We start from the raw sequence: 14,468 nt of genomic DNA, 5'->3' as shown, positions 1-14,468 counted from the left end.
GGGATTGGGGGCCGCCACTCAACATGGAATCTAGATATTCTGGCTAAAAGTGCGTGAATTTATTTTTGATTTGGGGTAACTGAGCAGGTGTCCTAAAATGAATGGGGAAACTGGATCCCAGCTACAGACACCCCTGAAATAATTTTCCCAAACAGCAATAGATATTTTGTTTTTCTGTAAATCTTTGCACCGGTGTTAATTTTTATGTGGCGGGTCCTCTTCTGATACTAACTCCTGACAACTGAATCCAGGATTTCTCACTGAGGTTTAGACTATAATTTTCCCTAAAAAGAACTGAATCTAATAAACATGTAAGTAATTTCATCTGAGTTCCATTTGAGACCTTGTCTTCACAAACACTGCCAGCTTATTTTGGCTTTCTGTTAAGTCTTTTATCAAGGCACAAGCTGGGTTTTGGCCGGACCTGAAGAGGTTTCAACCTATCTTTGATCTGTTGGTTTGATATAACAGGAAAAGCCTCTTGAATGGCGTTGATGGGATGAGGGACCAGAAAAAGTCAAGGATGAAGCCCCGGTTTTAGAGTTGACTCTTAGGTAGATGACTGGGCCCAAGTCATAAGCCAGAAAAAACCCTGGGAAAATGGATAAGATTTGATCATTCATTAGTTTCAGGTTTGTCAATTTTCCTTCCATCGTAAATACGATGAAAACTAGGGATCTTCTTAGTGGTTTGATGAAGAGCCCAGCTTTTGGAACAGGGAGGGCTGCCATCTTTGAAGCCGTTCAAAGAGCTGAGGTATCAGTAGGGACTCAGGAAAATGGTGCTGTCTGCGGAAACCACAGCCTTGTTAATGAGACGAGGCCCAGAAATTGGCTTACAGCAGAGGTTCTAAACCGGTAGCCCTTGGGCCAAGCCTTTCACAATTTGGGGATGGCTTTCCAGTGCTTTAAAATTTGAGTTTTTTACAGATTTTCACATAGATTTTTATTTATTTATCTGAGATTTTTAAAAATTTTTATAAATTTTTTCATAGATTTTTTATTTACAGATTTTTATTTATTTGAGAGAGAGCCAAAGAGAGCATGTGTGTGTGTGTGTGTGTGTGTGTGTGTGTGTGAGAGAGAGAGAGAGAGAGAATGAGTGGGGTGGAGGGGCAGAGGGAGAGGAAGAAACAGAAGTGGACTCTCCACTGAGCAGGAAGCCCTATGCAGGACTCGATCCCAGGACTCCGGGATCACGACCTGAGCCAAAGGCAGATGCTTAACCGACTGAGGCACCCAGGTTCCCTTAAAATTTGATTTATGAACTTTTGTTCCAAGGCACACAGTCTTTATCTTTCCTTGGCCCTGCCTCTTTTATTACATCTGCCCACTTCATACTTTGCCTACTCTGCCCTGCTTCCCACTGCTTTTAGATTTTCAATCCTCAACTTGGAATGCAAAGTAAAGGCAAGATCTTGCCAGAACCTCAATATCCATAACTGAGAAGCCCAGGCAACGTATAACTTCCAGGGACTAGCACTCAGGAGGTGTGAGGTAGAAATACTTTACCACAGCATCTAGGAATGTAAAAGAAAATTCTTTGTAGCCACATCAGCAAGTACTTTTTCTTACGAAGGCAGAGGCCAGAGTGAGACAGGCCACATTTTGGGAAAGTGCTTTTGGGCTGTCAGCTTTGTCTGGAGTTCAGTTTTATGTTGAGATGGTCACAGAATGGGCAGCCCGTTTCAAGATGCTGGAAGGAGCATTCTAGTGAATATTGATGGTGGGATGCTGGTGGTAGGGGGAAGACTCTGGATCCACTGCTTTCTATTTTAAAAGGAAAAAAACCCCACATAATTAAAATTTTAGTAAAATGGAACAAATAAGAGAAAATACAGTGAAAGGAACATAAGAGCTTGATTAAAAGCTGTTATCATTGATTTTTAAAACACTAGGATTTCAACAGGGTCTTTTATCAAAATTAAAATAGTTGTGAACAATTCTTAAAAATATCCTGTAGGGGTTTTTCTTTCCTTTCCTTTCCTTTTCTTTCTTTCTTTCTTTCTTTTTTTTTTTTTTTTTTTTTTGGAGGGCAAATTCCTGAGCCCTAGGTGGGATTATTGACTCTCCCCGGTGATGGAAGATGTATTTTGTCTTACATGTAGGCTGCTGCCAGAGAAGCCGACTTTGGGCTGGGGATGATAAAGCAGGGAGGAGGGTTAGCTCCAAGGCTAAAATGTGAAAACAGCTTCTAAGAAAACACACCTTTGCCCTTTGCCTTTATTCCCTCCCACCAGCACCGATCAGTTCACACTCCCCACAGGAGAGCCATCTCTTTTCCTTTTTCTTTATTACTCCTTGATTACCTGTTTGGAATTCTGGATACAAGGATTGTTCCAGTTGAGTCAATAAAAAAACGAAACAAATATGCATGAGGATAGTAGCTGTATGTTGTGTCCCTATTTTGGCAAGAAGAGTGACATGCAATCCCCAGTGACTGGCAGCTTGTGCACCTGCTATCTCCATGTCAGCCCAGAACCCCAGCTGGTACTCCTGGTCATGTGTGCCGTGCAGTTTCAGCACACGTGTGCGCGCACACGCGAATATGCTGGATTGCTGAGCACACATCTGCGCACTCCGGTGTGGGTCTAGGTCTACACACTGTCGGGATGCGACTTACGGTCTTAACATGAGGCTTTCAGGTTGGATTAAAAAACAACAACAACAACAGAATGGGCGCCTGGTGGCTCAGTGGGTTAAGCGACTGCCTTCGGCTCAGGTCATGATCCTCAGGGTCCTGGGATCGAGTCCCGCATTGGGCTCCCTGCTCAGTGGGGAGTCTGCTTGTCCCTCTCCCTCTGCCGCTCCCCCTGCTTGTGCTCTCTTTCTCTGTCAAATAAATAAATAAAATCTAAAAACAAACAACCCAGAAGGTACTTGGCCTGTGACATTGAGGTCAATGTTGTAATGCCAGAACTGCTCCCTCCACCCCTTTGACTTCTATTTGAAAGTGGTTGTGAAGACCTAAAAGGACACATTTTCCCACACACTTGTTTCCGAATGGCCCATTTCTGGTTAAGTTCACACTTGACTGGCCGCCGTGTTGCCATCCCTCCTGGTCTGAGGGCCCAGAGACCAGGAGCACGTGAGCTGGCAGGTGAAACTTCTCGTATCTGGGTGGGCCGTGGCTCTTCTTGGCACCGAGAAAAGCAATGAGATTCTGAAGGCAGAATTTTTGTCAGGAAGTTGAATCATTTCATAAATCATTTAATTTTTGAGTCGAGTTTAATGACAGGTTTGATATTCAACATTCTAAAAATACCACGGAATTTGTATGAAGCATAGAAATTGTATAACCTTGGCAAGGCGAATTTCTTAACTCCTATCTCCAGAAAGTTCCATTCCTCACCTTGGTTCTAGGTTGATTGATGCACCCTGATTATTATTTACTGCTCTGTGTTGAATGCTGCAAGACCTGCTTTTTATTTTGCTGCTCACAGCTCACAGGCTGAAACTCAGATCCTTAAGCTCATCATGAGACTCACCCAACTGCTCACGTAACACCTGTTTGGGCTAGTGCCCCATTTCCCAGGTCCTGAAATAACACTGCTGGCAAATAATCCCTCCCTCTCCGCGTAACCCCTCCCCCCCCCCCGCCAACACCCCAGGGCTCCTCAGCATGTAAGAAATGTCAGCCTGACACGACCATCTAGGGCTTTTGTCACCATGCAATCCCAAAGTAAGTTCAATGAACAGTGATGTTACCTTAATATGGAAAAGAAAATTTCCTATGTGTATTAGTTTTGCTGGCATTGCTCTAACAAAGAACCACACACTGGGTGGCTTAAGACAACAGAAAGGTATTGCCTGCAAGTGAGAACTCCAAAACCAAAGTGCCAGCAGGGTTGTTCCTTCTGAGCACTAGGAGGGAAAATCTGCTCCATGCCTTTCTCCTAGCTTCTGGTAGTTTGTTGCAATCTTTGACAATTCCCTGACCCTCAGAGGCTTCACCCTGACCTCTAGCTTCATCCTCTGATGGTCTTTGCTGTGTGTGCATGCCTGTCACCCCATTTTCCCTTTTTATAAGGACGCCAGTCATATTGGATTAGGTCTCACCTGAATGACCTCATTTTAACTGTCTCCAAATGAGTTCCCATTCTGAGGTTCTGGGTGTTAGGACTTCAGCATATGGATCTTGAGAGGACACAATTCAACCCCTAATACCGTGCTACCCCAAATTCCCTCATCTGGTTGTCCTTTGGCTAACTTATAACATCTCAGAGGTGGCAGCCCACTTTCCCCCCTTCTCCAAGACTCTAGTTATGGCCCTGCCCCCAGTCCTTCCAGATTCCTGGACTTCCCTTCTCTCTTTGGCCTGCCTTCAACCTGCGTGATCCTGCCACACTTCATGTCCCTAGGAGGGAAACTTCTATTTCCTATCTTGGTAAGATACTGTCTTTATCCTTCTCCGTTCCACCATTTCCTGCTTTTCAGTAACTCGGCTGAACCAAGTACACGCCCAGCCTCCCCAGGAAGCTCCCTTTCCAAATACATTATAGTCACCATCTTCCTCCCCGCCCCCCGTGGTGCCTCTCCTGCTAAGCTTTGCTCTCTTCTAGAAGCAAGTCCTGCTTAGACATCAGTTCCTTGAAAACGTGCTGCCTAAGGACAATGGTGTGGTTGAGAATGTTTGATTTGTTGAGGGAAGAGGGGAGAAGTTTGTTTTGTTTTGTCTGAGAGGAGGATTTTGTGACAGACCTACCACCAATTGTAGCCACACTGACCAAGTGAACTAGTGGCTTTAGGTGGTGTTTCCCAAAATATGTAAGGGGACATTTCTGCCCTTCTAGAAAATCACTTCTATCCCCTGTCCCCCAGTAAGTTATAGAGATGAAGAAATGACAGAAATAGTATAGTATCTCCTGATGGAGACATGCAGTACATTAATTAAAGTCTCTGACAAGTCCAGCTGAACAGAAACTGGTTTAACTTTGTGTGTGTTTATTTTTATTTTATTTTACAGTAGCTTCGTAGCACATTACTAACACCATTACAACTTATTACTAACAATCACTGTTGATACAGCAAAGGTCAGCAAACATTCCAACATTTGTACTTGAACAGTGTTTCATCCATCTTTAAGCTGGGCAAACCTTAAGTATTTTGCAATTAAGAAATATATATAATCTAGGAAGATCCACACATTTCCAATTTCAAATAACCAACTTCATAATTTTGCTTTTATGGACAATGTTTTTTAAAACATTGAGATGTAATTAACACATATTAGTTTCAGGTGTACCACCCAATGATTCAATATTTGTATATATTGCAAAATGCACCGCAAGTCTAGTTAACATGCACCACACGTAGTTAGAGAAGCATCTTTCTTGTGATGAGAACTTTTAAGATCTACTCTCTTAGCAAATTTCAGTATCAATCCAGTATTGTTAACTACAGTCGCCACGTTGTATATTACATCCCCGAGACTTACTTATTTTATAACTGGAAGTTTGTACCTTCTGACCACTTGGTTTTACTTTTTTCCCAGAATTTTCTTATTACGAAAATCGTCAGAGAATTACACAGTCAACACTCACATACCAACCAACTAGATTCTATAGTTAACATTTTTGCTATTTTTGCTTTTTTCCATTGTAACCATCTATCCATCTCTCTCTCTCTCTCTCTATCAATCCCTCTTATTTTTTGATGCATTTCAGAATAAGTCACCTTTTGCCCAAAATTACCTTAGCACACCTATCCTTAACCAGCTTTGTTTACGAATTGGTGTGTCGTCCTTGTGCAGGGGCCATGCTAATCTTCTCTGTATCGTTCCAATTTTAGTGTAAGTGCTGCTGAAGCAAGCACTAACCACCTTTGTTTAAATCAGCATTTCCTTGTCCCCCATGAGCACAAAAGTCACATGTATTTTTTTTTTAAGATTTTATTTATTTATTAGAGAGAGAGCAAGGGGGAAGGGCAAAAGGTAGAGGGAGAATGCGGAGCTTGATCCCAGGACCCTGGGACCATGACCTGAGCCCACGGCAGACACTTAACTGACTGAGACACACAGGCGCCCCTAAAAGTCACATGTTTTTTTCTAATACCTACTGATGTCACCCAAATTTCATGCTCCACAGGAGAGACTTTGGGCTAGATGCTTTGGGGTTATGAAATCTCGGCTTATTTAAAATCATTGTCCTGTCTCATTTAGATTAATCACAGGATGAGAAGGGCCACATTTAATCACAGGTGAGGAAAACGTGAGGACTCTTGCCAGGGTCATACAGCCAGGCCGTGGCCTATTAGCTCTAGAGCTTTTTCTGCAGAATGGTGGTGTTCTGCGTTGTCCTTGAACCCGGTGACATTTTCCTTCCACTCTGGTCGTTGTACACCTCTGTAGCTGACTGCATTTGTCTTTGGTTTCACTGGAGTGTTTTTGGGGGGGACAAAGTAAAGCCTCTGGGCCGGGCTCCACACTAGGCTTCCAAAAGATGGAGGGGAGGGCCAGACTTTGGCATAGATGAACCACTCTTTTGTAACTTCATTTCTTCCAGTTACTTGTTACATTTCACCCAGATTTCTTTTCCTTGGCCATGCCCACATTTTATCCTCTCCTTCCTGAATTCCTAAAATTCATCATCTCGTTTTTCATGATAAAAGATGTGTTTTTTTTGTTTTGTTTTATTTTTATTTTATTTTATTTTTTTATTATGTTCAGTTAGCTAGCATATAGTACGTGGAGAAATATTCAAGGTAGTCTACAGCAGGCCTCTCACCTTCTTCAGGGCATTCAGAGACTAGGATCTAGGGAGCGGGTGAGCCCAAGGGGGAATGATAGCTCTCCAATTTTATATTCTTTTTTTTTTTTAAAGATTTTATTTATTTATTTGACAGAGAGAGACAGCGAGAGAGGGAACACAAGCAGAGGGGGTGGGAGAGGGAGAAGCAGGCTTCCTGCCAAGCAGGGAGCCCGATGAGGGGCTCGATCCCAGGACCCTGAGACCATGACCTGAGTCGAAGGCAGACGCTTAACCGACTGAGCCACCCAGGTGCCCCTCCAATTTTATATTCTACCTGAAAAAATGTTTGTGAGTCTAAAACTCCATAGGAGGGCTACTATCACAGCAATGAGATATGTCCTCCTCAAGTTACATTCAAGGAAACTCATGGCATCCTATGCTTACCTTCTATACTTAAAAAGTTTTTTTTTAGTATTTAATTTCTATCCTAATGATTAGATATATCTCAGGAAAATTGCTTTTATCAGTCTAAGATTTCTAGTAGTAATTATTGGTTCCATAGTACTAATCTTTTAAATGTTTGAGGATAAATAAATTTAACTCCTTGTTTTCTGCTACTATTTTCTGATATAAATAGTATTAAAACATTTCTCGGGCGCCTGGCTGTCTCAGTCAGCAGAGCACGTGACTCTTGATCTCAGGGTTGTGAGTTCAAGCCCCATGTTGGGCATAGAATTTTCTTTAAAAAATTTTATTTATTGGGGCGCCTGGGTGGCTCAGTCATTAAGCGTCTGCCTTCGGCTCAGGTTGTGATCCCGGGGTCCTGGGATCGAGTCCCGCATTGGGCTCCCTGCTCGGCAGGAAGCCTGCTTCTGCCTCTCACACTCCCCTTGCTTGTGTTCCCTGTCTCGCTGTCTCTCTCTCTGTCAAATAAATAAATAAAATCTTAAAAAAAAATTTATTTATTTAAAAAAATTTTTTTATTGTTATAAATTTTTTTTTTAATTTCATCTGAGAATTATGTTCTTGATAATAATGATTGTTAGGATCTCAATTACCGTAACTTATTAAAGATCCTATAATTATTGAGTGGTTACTATTGATTGATTGATTAATTGATTTGAATTCCAGTATAATTAATGTATGGTGTTCTGTTAATTTCAGTTGTGCAATATAGTGAGTCAGCACTTCTGTACATTACACAGTGCTCACCACAATAAGTGTACTCTTGATCCCCTTATTTATACGTATTCCATGGAATTTCCAAAAGGATTCAAGGCGAGTGAATTAAAAGTTTTGTTTTCTATAACAAGTTTTTGTATATTATAGTCTTCATTTAAAAAACTGAGAAAGACAGAGCTGTAATTTCTGGGTTTGCATTTTTTTCCATGGGCCTCCATGTTGAGGTAAAGTGAAAACAAAGTTTGTCTACCCTGATTACAATATACAAAAGCTATCCCACTCCTTTCCAACAACAAAGGGTAAAGACAGAAGCTTGGTTATGAAATAAGATTTATTCTGATTGCTGACATTTTAAGAAAATGTAATCATTTACATATAAAGCCATGATGAAGAAACAATTTTTATGGCTTTAGACATACTCTGAAAAGCCTTGGAAGCAATCTCATTCTAGTATCATCTGGAGAAAGGTTTCTATGGCAACTCACTAACGCTTGATGTTTTTTATTCTTTTCAAGAGCATAAATCATCCCACAGCCTGAGGCTCCGGTAAAGGTCCCCTTCATTTTGGAAGCTATTGTCATTTGTTTTTCTGTTATATATTTTGTCTGTCTTAGAGAAAGCAGAGCAAAGGGCTTCCAAGAAGGCTTGGGATCTTTTTCATATTTGCAAACAAGACGTCAATAGCCTAAGCCTAGACGTTGCTTCTCAGTGATTGAAACGACGGTACACATTGGTATGCTTGGTTTATGTCACGTTGTCTCTCTTTTCCAAAGAGTTGGGTTGGTGCGTTCTCAGGAAAAAGAAGTCAGTCTGTACTTAAGGAGAAAGAACCATTTGGCCAAAGCACTTAAGCTGTAGTTCAGGGGAGCTGACCTTGAGGGTACTGCATTTGCTCTAGAAGCTTTCAGATCGTCCTGTAATATGGTTTCGAGGCTTTAGGCACAGACAGGCTGCCGGTGATTTTTATCCATGTATTCTTTCCAAGAGAACGAATAAGGATATATTTTAATTTTAAAATTTGGCATGCTTGGGGAATTTTTTTAAACACAGGCCATTGTATATTATAGGAAGTCATGTGACTAATGAAAAACACATAGAGGACATAGAAACAGAACTGGATTTTAGCTCTAACTCTGCCATAGCTGGTTGGGTAACGCTGAGCAAGCCCTTGAATCTCTCTGACCCTCCAGTTTTTAATCTAAACAACAGGAATAATAATGCTAGCCTCACAGGTCATGTTAAGGACTGAATGTGTGTGAATATAGGAAACTACAGTGCTGTAAAATGTAAGGTGGTTAATATCAGCAGACTCTTTCTTTCCAGCTTTTTCCCTTTGAAAAAGGCAAAGGTATCCCTTACCATTTCTTTTTTTTTAAGATTTATTTACTGATTTGAGAGAGGGAGACTGCAAGCAGGGGGAGAGAGAAAGAGAGAGAGGCAGACTCTTTGCTGAGCACGGAGCCCCACACGGGGCTCGATCTCATGACCCTGAGTTCACCACCTGAGCCAAAACCAAGAGTCAGATGCCCAACCGACTGTGCCACCCAGATGCCCCCCTTTCCCATTTCTGGTGTGACCAGAGGAAATCAGTTTCAGTGTGTGCAAATATTTTAGTTTCTTATACTAAATCAAATATATTATGTTTACATAGACACCATCACGGCCATTTATTTACTTACTGACTAAGTGATTTAATGTCATCTTTGTTGAAGGGTCTTAAATGAATCCATTCCATAATCACCTAAGCTCCAACTGTGTCCTAGCATTGAGGAGACAAAGAACGGGTGATTAAATTCTTATCATCCAGGAAATAAGTTTTCTGAGTTTCAGGGCCACAGCATAAGCCGTTCAGGCAGGTGCCCTGCACAAAGTTGCCAGGCTGATGCAGTGACAGAGGGGATGCTGTCCAGCCCACATCCTGCCAGCCAAGCCATTTGGCCCATGTGTGCTGCATTCCCCTGAAGGAAGGACGCCATTTTGAAATTTACCTGCGGGGTTTGTGTGCGTCTTCTTATAATTTACACAAAGGCACAGAATGTGCCCACAGTGGCCCTGCTGCTTGTATGGTCCGTGATGTTTAACGGAAGGCTCCCTGTGTTTCGCCTGTTAGTATGAGGAAGGCTGCTGGACATGTTTGTTATCTGGAGTCCAAATGTCTGGATTTGAATACAGGCTCTGCCACTTTTTAGCTATGTGACCTTCGGCACATGACTTGGCCTCTCTGCACTTCACTTTCTACATCTCCCCCTTCACAGAGTTGTTGCAAGGATAAATTTTTTTTTTTTAAAGATTTTATTTATTTGACAGAGAGAGAGACAGCGAGAGAGGGAACACAAGCAGGGGGAGTGGGAGAGGGAGAAGCAGGCCTCCCGCTGAGCAGGGAGCCCGACATGGGGCTCGATCCCAGGACCCTGGGATCATGACCTGAGCTGAAGGCAGATGCTTAACGACTGAGCCACCCAGGCGCCCCAAGGATAAATTCTTATATGTAAAACATTTAGAAGAGAAGCTGACATACGGTCAGTGCTCAAAATGTTAGCTATTTTGTGACGTTTTTACCTGCCTCTCTACTCTGTGTTGGAGTTCAGCAGTTAACCACCAAATTCCATCTACAAATACCACTTTCCTTTAATGAATTTATTTCACACAGGGGATATTTTCATCTTACCCCAGGCCCTTTGTGTGTGTGTGTATTTGTGTTAAATAACTAAAAGCATTCTCTTTAGAGACATCAAAGAACCCCAGTTCTTTGATCAGAAGGTCACTTGGTTGTTTCTAGAAATTTCTCATAAAACCATTGCTTTGTCAGAAGTGACAGAGGTGTCGAGGGCTATTTGCAGATTTTTGGCTTTCATCCTTCCTGGGGGAATGCTTATATCTTTTACCAGGTTTATAAGGTTAGAGATGCTTTGAGGTACAGTGAATTTCTTTGTCAGTTTTGGTTCACACGATACTTTTTTGGGGGTGGGTGCGTAGCTTTAGACTGAGGGAAAAAAAGTCCTTATGTGGTATTGAAGTACTGATGTTTCATAATGTTTTCAAAACAATTAACTTTGCATTTTAAAACTCTGAAAAATCAGTTTCATGAAATATTCAGGTTTCGATACGAAGGACGTGAGCCAGGTTGACAAAGCAAAGCATGAGGCAAGTGGTGATGATGATTTTTCTCTTCCCTCCCCGTCCTAACCCCTCCACCGATCCTAAGACACCTTGGAAAAAAAAAACCAAACAAAACACCTTTTGTTACCAGTACTTTCCAGTGTCCTGCCTCATCTAACCCTTGGGTCGTTTTCATGACACGAAAACTTGGAAGCACTGAATCCTAATAATGCTAATAATTTTTAGATATTTAAAATAATTTGTATGTCTCCTCCCAATGAAGGGCTCCAAATACTCAAGATAATCATCACTTTGATGAAACCTTTTTCCAAATAAAGTGCCTGAGAAGAAGGATGCAATGTTTTTATGATTTCATGGCATTATGCATTAGACTCAGATGTGTCTGGAGTTCAGTATTTGCTTATTCTTCCATCGGTTAAACCATCATCCTTCCCGCAGTCATCAGTGAGGAACCTCTGGCGAGCTACTTCTTAATCTTTTTTTTTTTAAGATTTTATTTATTTATATGAGAGAGAGAGAAAGAGAGCATGAGTGTGTGGCGGGGGCAGAGGGAGAAGGAGAAGCAGACTCCCCACTGAGCAGGGAACCTGATGCGGGGCTCGATCCCAGGACCCCCGGGATCATGACCTGAGCCGAAGGCTCCCCTTAATCACCTCCTGACTGGACTCCAAGTCTACCAAATGATCCTCAGTTTCTTACGTTCCCTGAAGTTTCCTCCTCCTAAACTGCAGTGACTTCCTTAAACCCCCCATACATGGACCAATTATTTTTCAAATCAGTTTTTGCCCGTTGATGTCCAACAAGGAATTGAACACCGCTCACCACCCCCCACCCCGTGAATATTAGACCAATTGTAAGGTATTTCCAAACACGTAGTCTCATTTTGCCCTATTTAGAGATATTTTTGTAATTTTCTGGGTATGACTTTTTAAGGCACCTGGGCACGGAGAAGTCTCTACTGAATGGTTTGATAAGACCCTGGCTTGTTTTAATAACTGTTCATGTTTAACATCAGATACTACTGGGTAACTGCGCAGACCAAAAGACAGTGCCTTTTGTGGACTAGAAAACGCCAGTGTGCATGAATGATGTGGTATTTCATTCCGAACCCCTTTGTTTAAGCCTCAGCGTGCTTAGCGGGTCCATCTGAATTCCGTGATAACAGCGGTTACTATGGCTGCATGTTATTTCATATTTCATTTGTCGAACTGATGCTTGATAAGAGAAATGGCATTGAATTGTCTGCAGTTTTGAATCTAAATAGAAATGTTTAAAAAATAGATAAATAGAAATATTTTCTCCTTTTTTTTTTCCTCATGGAGGTAAAATTAGCACTGGAATTAAAAATCCAAACCTTATCTTTCCAAATGATGGGTTGTGCAATGCTGTGCACACCATGTGTGGGTGGCCGGGGACTTCGGGACCCTTACCCTGCCACCAGCTCAAAGCCCCTGCCGGGCCTCCAAGGACAGGGCTTGGAGAGACAGATGAACTCAAATAATGAAATGTCAGATCCGCCTCTTTTAAAAAGTGGGTTTCCTCTTTTAGGATCGCTGATAGACAGTGAACAAAGCCTCGGCTTTCCGCTATGGCTCTTGCGGTGGGCTCCTATTTTCTGTTAGACAGATGCTTATCAAACAGCAAGATACAAGTGTGTTTTAAAAACACGCTGAGCCAGGGCGCCTGGGTGGCTCAGTCGTTAAGCGTCTGCCTTCGGCCCAGGTCATGATCCCAGGGTCCTGGGATCGAGCCCCGCATCGGGCTCCCTGCTCGGCAGGAAGCCTGCTTCTCCCTCTCCCGCTCCCCCCGCTTGTGTTCCCTCTCTCGCTGTGTCTCTCTCTGTCAAATAAATAAAAAAAATCTTAAAAAAAAAAAAAACACGCTGAGCCAAATAAAGTGAAAAAGATCTTTTGAAAATGTAATTTCCCCCTGTAGCAGAAAATGAGAGATGTGATCTATGAAGATGATGGCTCTGAGTCCCCGTGGAAAGCAGTACGCGTGGTTTATGAACTCTGACCCTGGAGTGAAGCTCCTTGTGAGACCTTGTGTGGTTCAGTCTCCTTGGCCATAAAACGGGAAGATCAGTAGTGCCTTTTCTCAATGGGTTGTGGTGAGAGTTCATTGAATTAGTATATTAAAACACTCAGAATAGCGTCTCAAATGTAGTGAGCACTCGATGAGTATTAGCTCCTTTTTTTTATGGAATCTCTCTTTTCTTTTTCTTTTTTTTTGCACTTGGGGTGGGGGTCTAAAAATCCCGGAACTATTATTTTTGAAAGACAAGATAGAACTGTTTCATTTGTCTATAAGGCCCAGCGTCTTGGCATTTCCTTGATTTTGTTTGATCTCATGAGGCAAATGATGAAAGTAATTAGAACTGAGGAAATCCAGTCATCATGGTGAGAGTTCCAGAGTTTTCCTCTCTGAGAACCATCTTACTGAACTCTGTAAGAGTCATTTCGAAAATGCAGGGTTTTAAGATCTCTGAGGTAAAAAACTTCACCTAGGATGTGCTTACACCAAAAAAGACATATACGGACTCTACAGTAAGCTTTGTACTTTGTCGAAACTCATTGAACTCATTGAGTAAAGTTTATCGTATGTAAATTTTCCTCAATAAAGCTGTGTTTCTTTTTTTTTTTTTTAAAGATTTTATTTATTTTTTAGAGAGCAAGCGAGAGAGAAACAGCATGAGAGGGGAGAGGGTCAGAGGGAGAAGCAGGCTCCCTGCTGAGCCGGGAGCCCGATGTGGGACTCGATCCCAGGGCCCTGGGATCATGACCTGAGCCGAAGGCAGATGCTTAACCATCTGAGCCACCCAGGCGCCCAAGCTGTGTTTCTTTTAGACGAGATCGGGCGCGTTCAGGGTGGTATGGCCGTAGACTAAGCTGTGTTTCTTTTAAAGCTACATTCAGGGCGGTTCAGGCATTCATTAAGTATTTTTGACTACATTCATAATTAAATGAATGAATGCACTGAGTCATTTCATTCTTCGGTGATGGTCACATGGAGAACTAGGACACGGAGTGGGTTGAATTTTATGTCCTTGGTTTTGAAACTTTACGCCAACTTCCAAAAGTTCATGTTGACACAGAATTTAACAGTCAATTCTAGGTCCTCGCAAATCCTTTGAAGGCCTACTCGCCCCCTGACTTAATGGGTTTGGTTTTTTTTTTCAGATTTACCTGGAGAATGAAGTCAATGGCTACATTTGGTCTCGTGCCTATTGGGGCTTATACATTTCTCTGAAGTATGGCCTTGTATTTTCATTTCTGTTGTCAGACACATAGTCATGCAACTTAGTCCTTAGAGATAGATGTGTTGATATAGTAACCAAAGATGTTTTTAAGGTTTGAGACATTTACCAGAGATGAAATCCCTTTTGTTCTTGCTAGAAATTGCAGTTGCTTTCCCAGACTTGGAATCTGGGCCTTTACTGAGAAACCCTAGCCACCTGTACGGTGAAGGTAACAGTAGG

At 42.1% G+C, this 14,468-nt stretch overlaps 1 protein-coding gene and 1 non-coding gene across 3 annotated transcripts in view; one reads left to right on the top strand and one right to left on the bottom strand.

The window, feature by feature from the left end:
* Positions 1–14,468, top strand: part of MAOB (monoamine oxidase B) — a 116,844-nt gene that overhangs the window by 34,072 nt on the left and 68,304 nt on the right. The window lies entirely within an intron of this gene.
* Positions 5,708–5,813, bottom strand: LOC123851426 (U6 spliceosomal RNA). The gene has a single exon (XR_006792597.1). It is a non-coding gene; the product is annotated as a U6 spliceosomal RNA (small nuclear RNA).

Source organism: Mirounga angustirostris, unplaced genomic scaffold, assembly GCF_029215605.1.
Source record: "Mirounga angustirostris isolate CCGP_5_RB_7025 unplaced genomic scaffold, mMirAng1.0.hap1 SCAF_11, whole genome shotgun sequence".
Classification (NCBI taxonomy): domain Eukaryota; kingdom Metazoa; phylum Chordata; class Mammalia; order Carnivora; family Phocidae; genus Mirounga; species Mirounga angustirostris.
The sequence above is the reverse complement of the archived record's forward strand: the minus strand, read 5'-3'. Positions and strand labels throughout refer to the sequence as shown.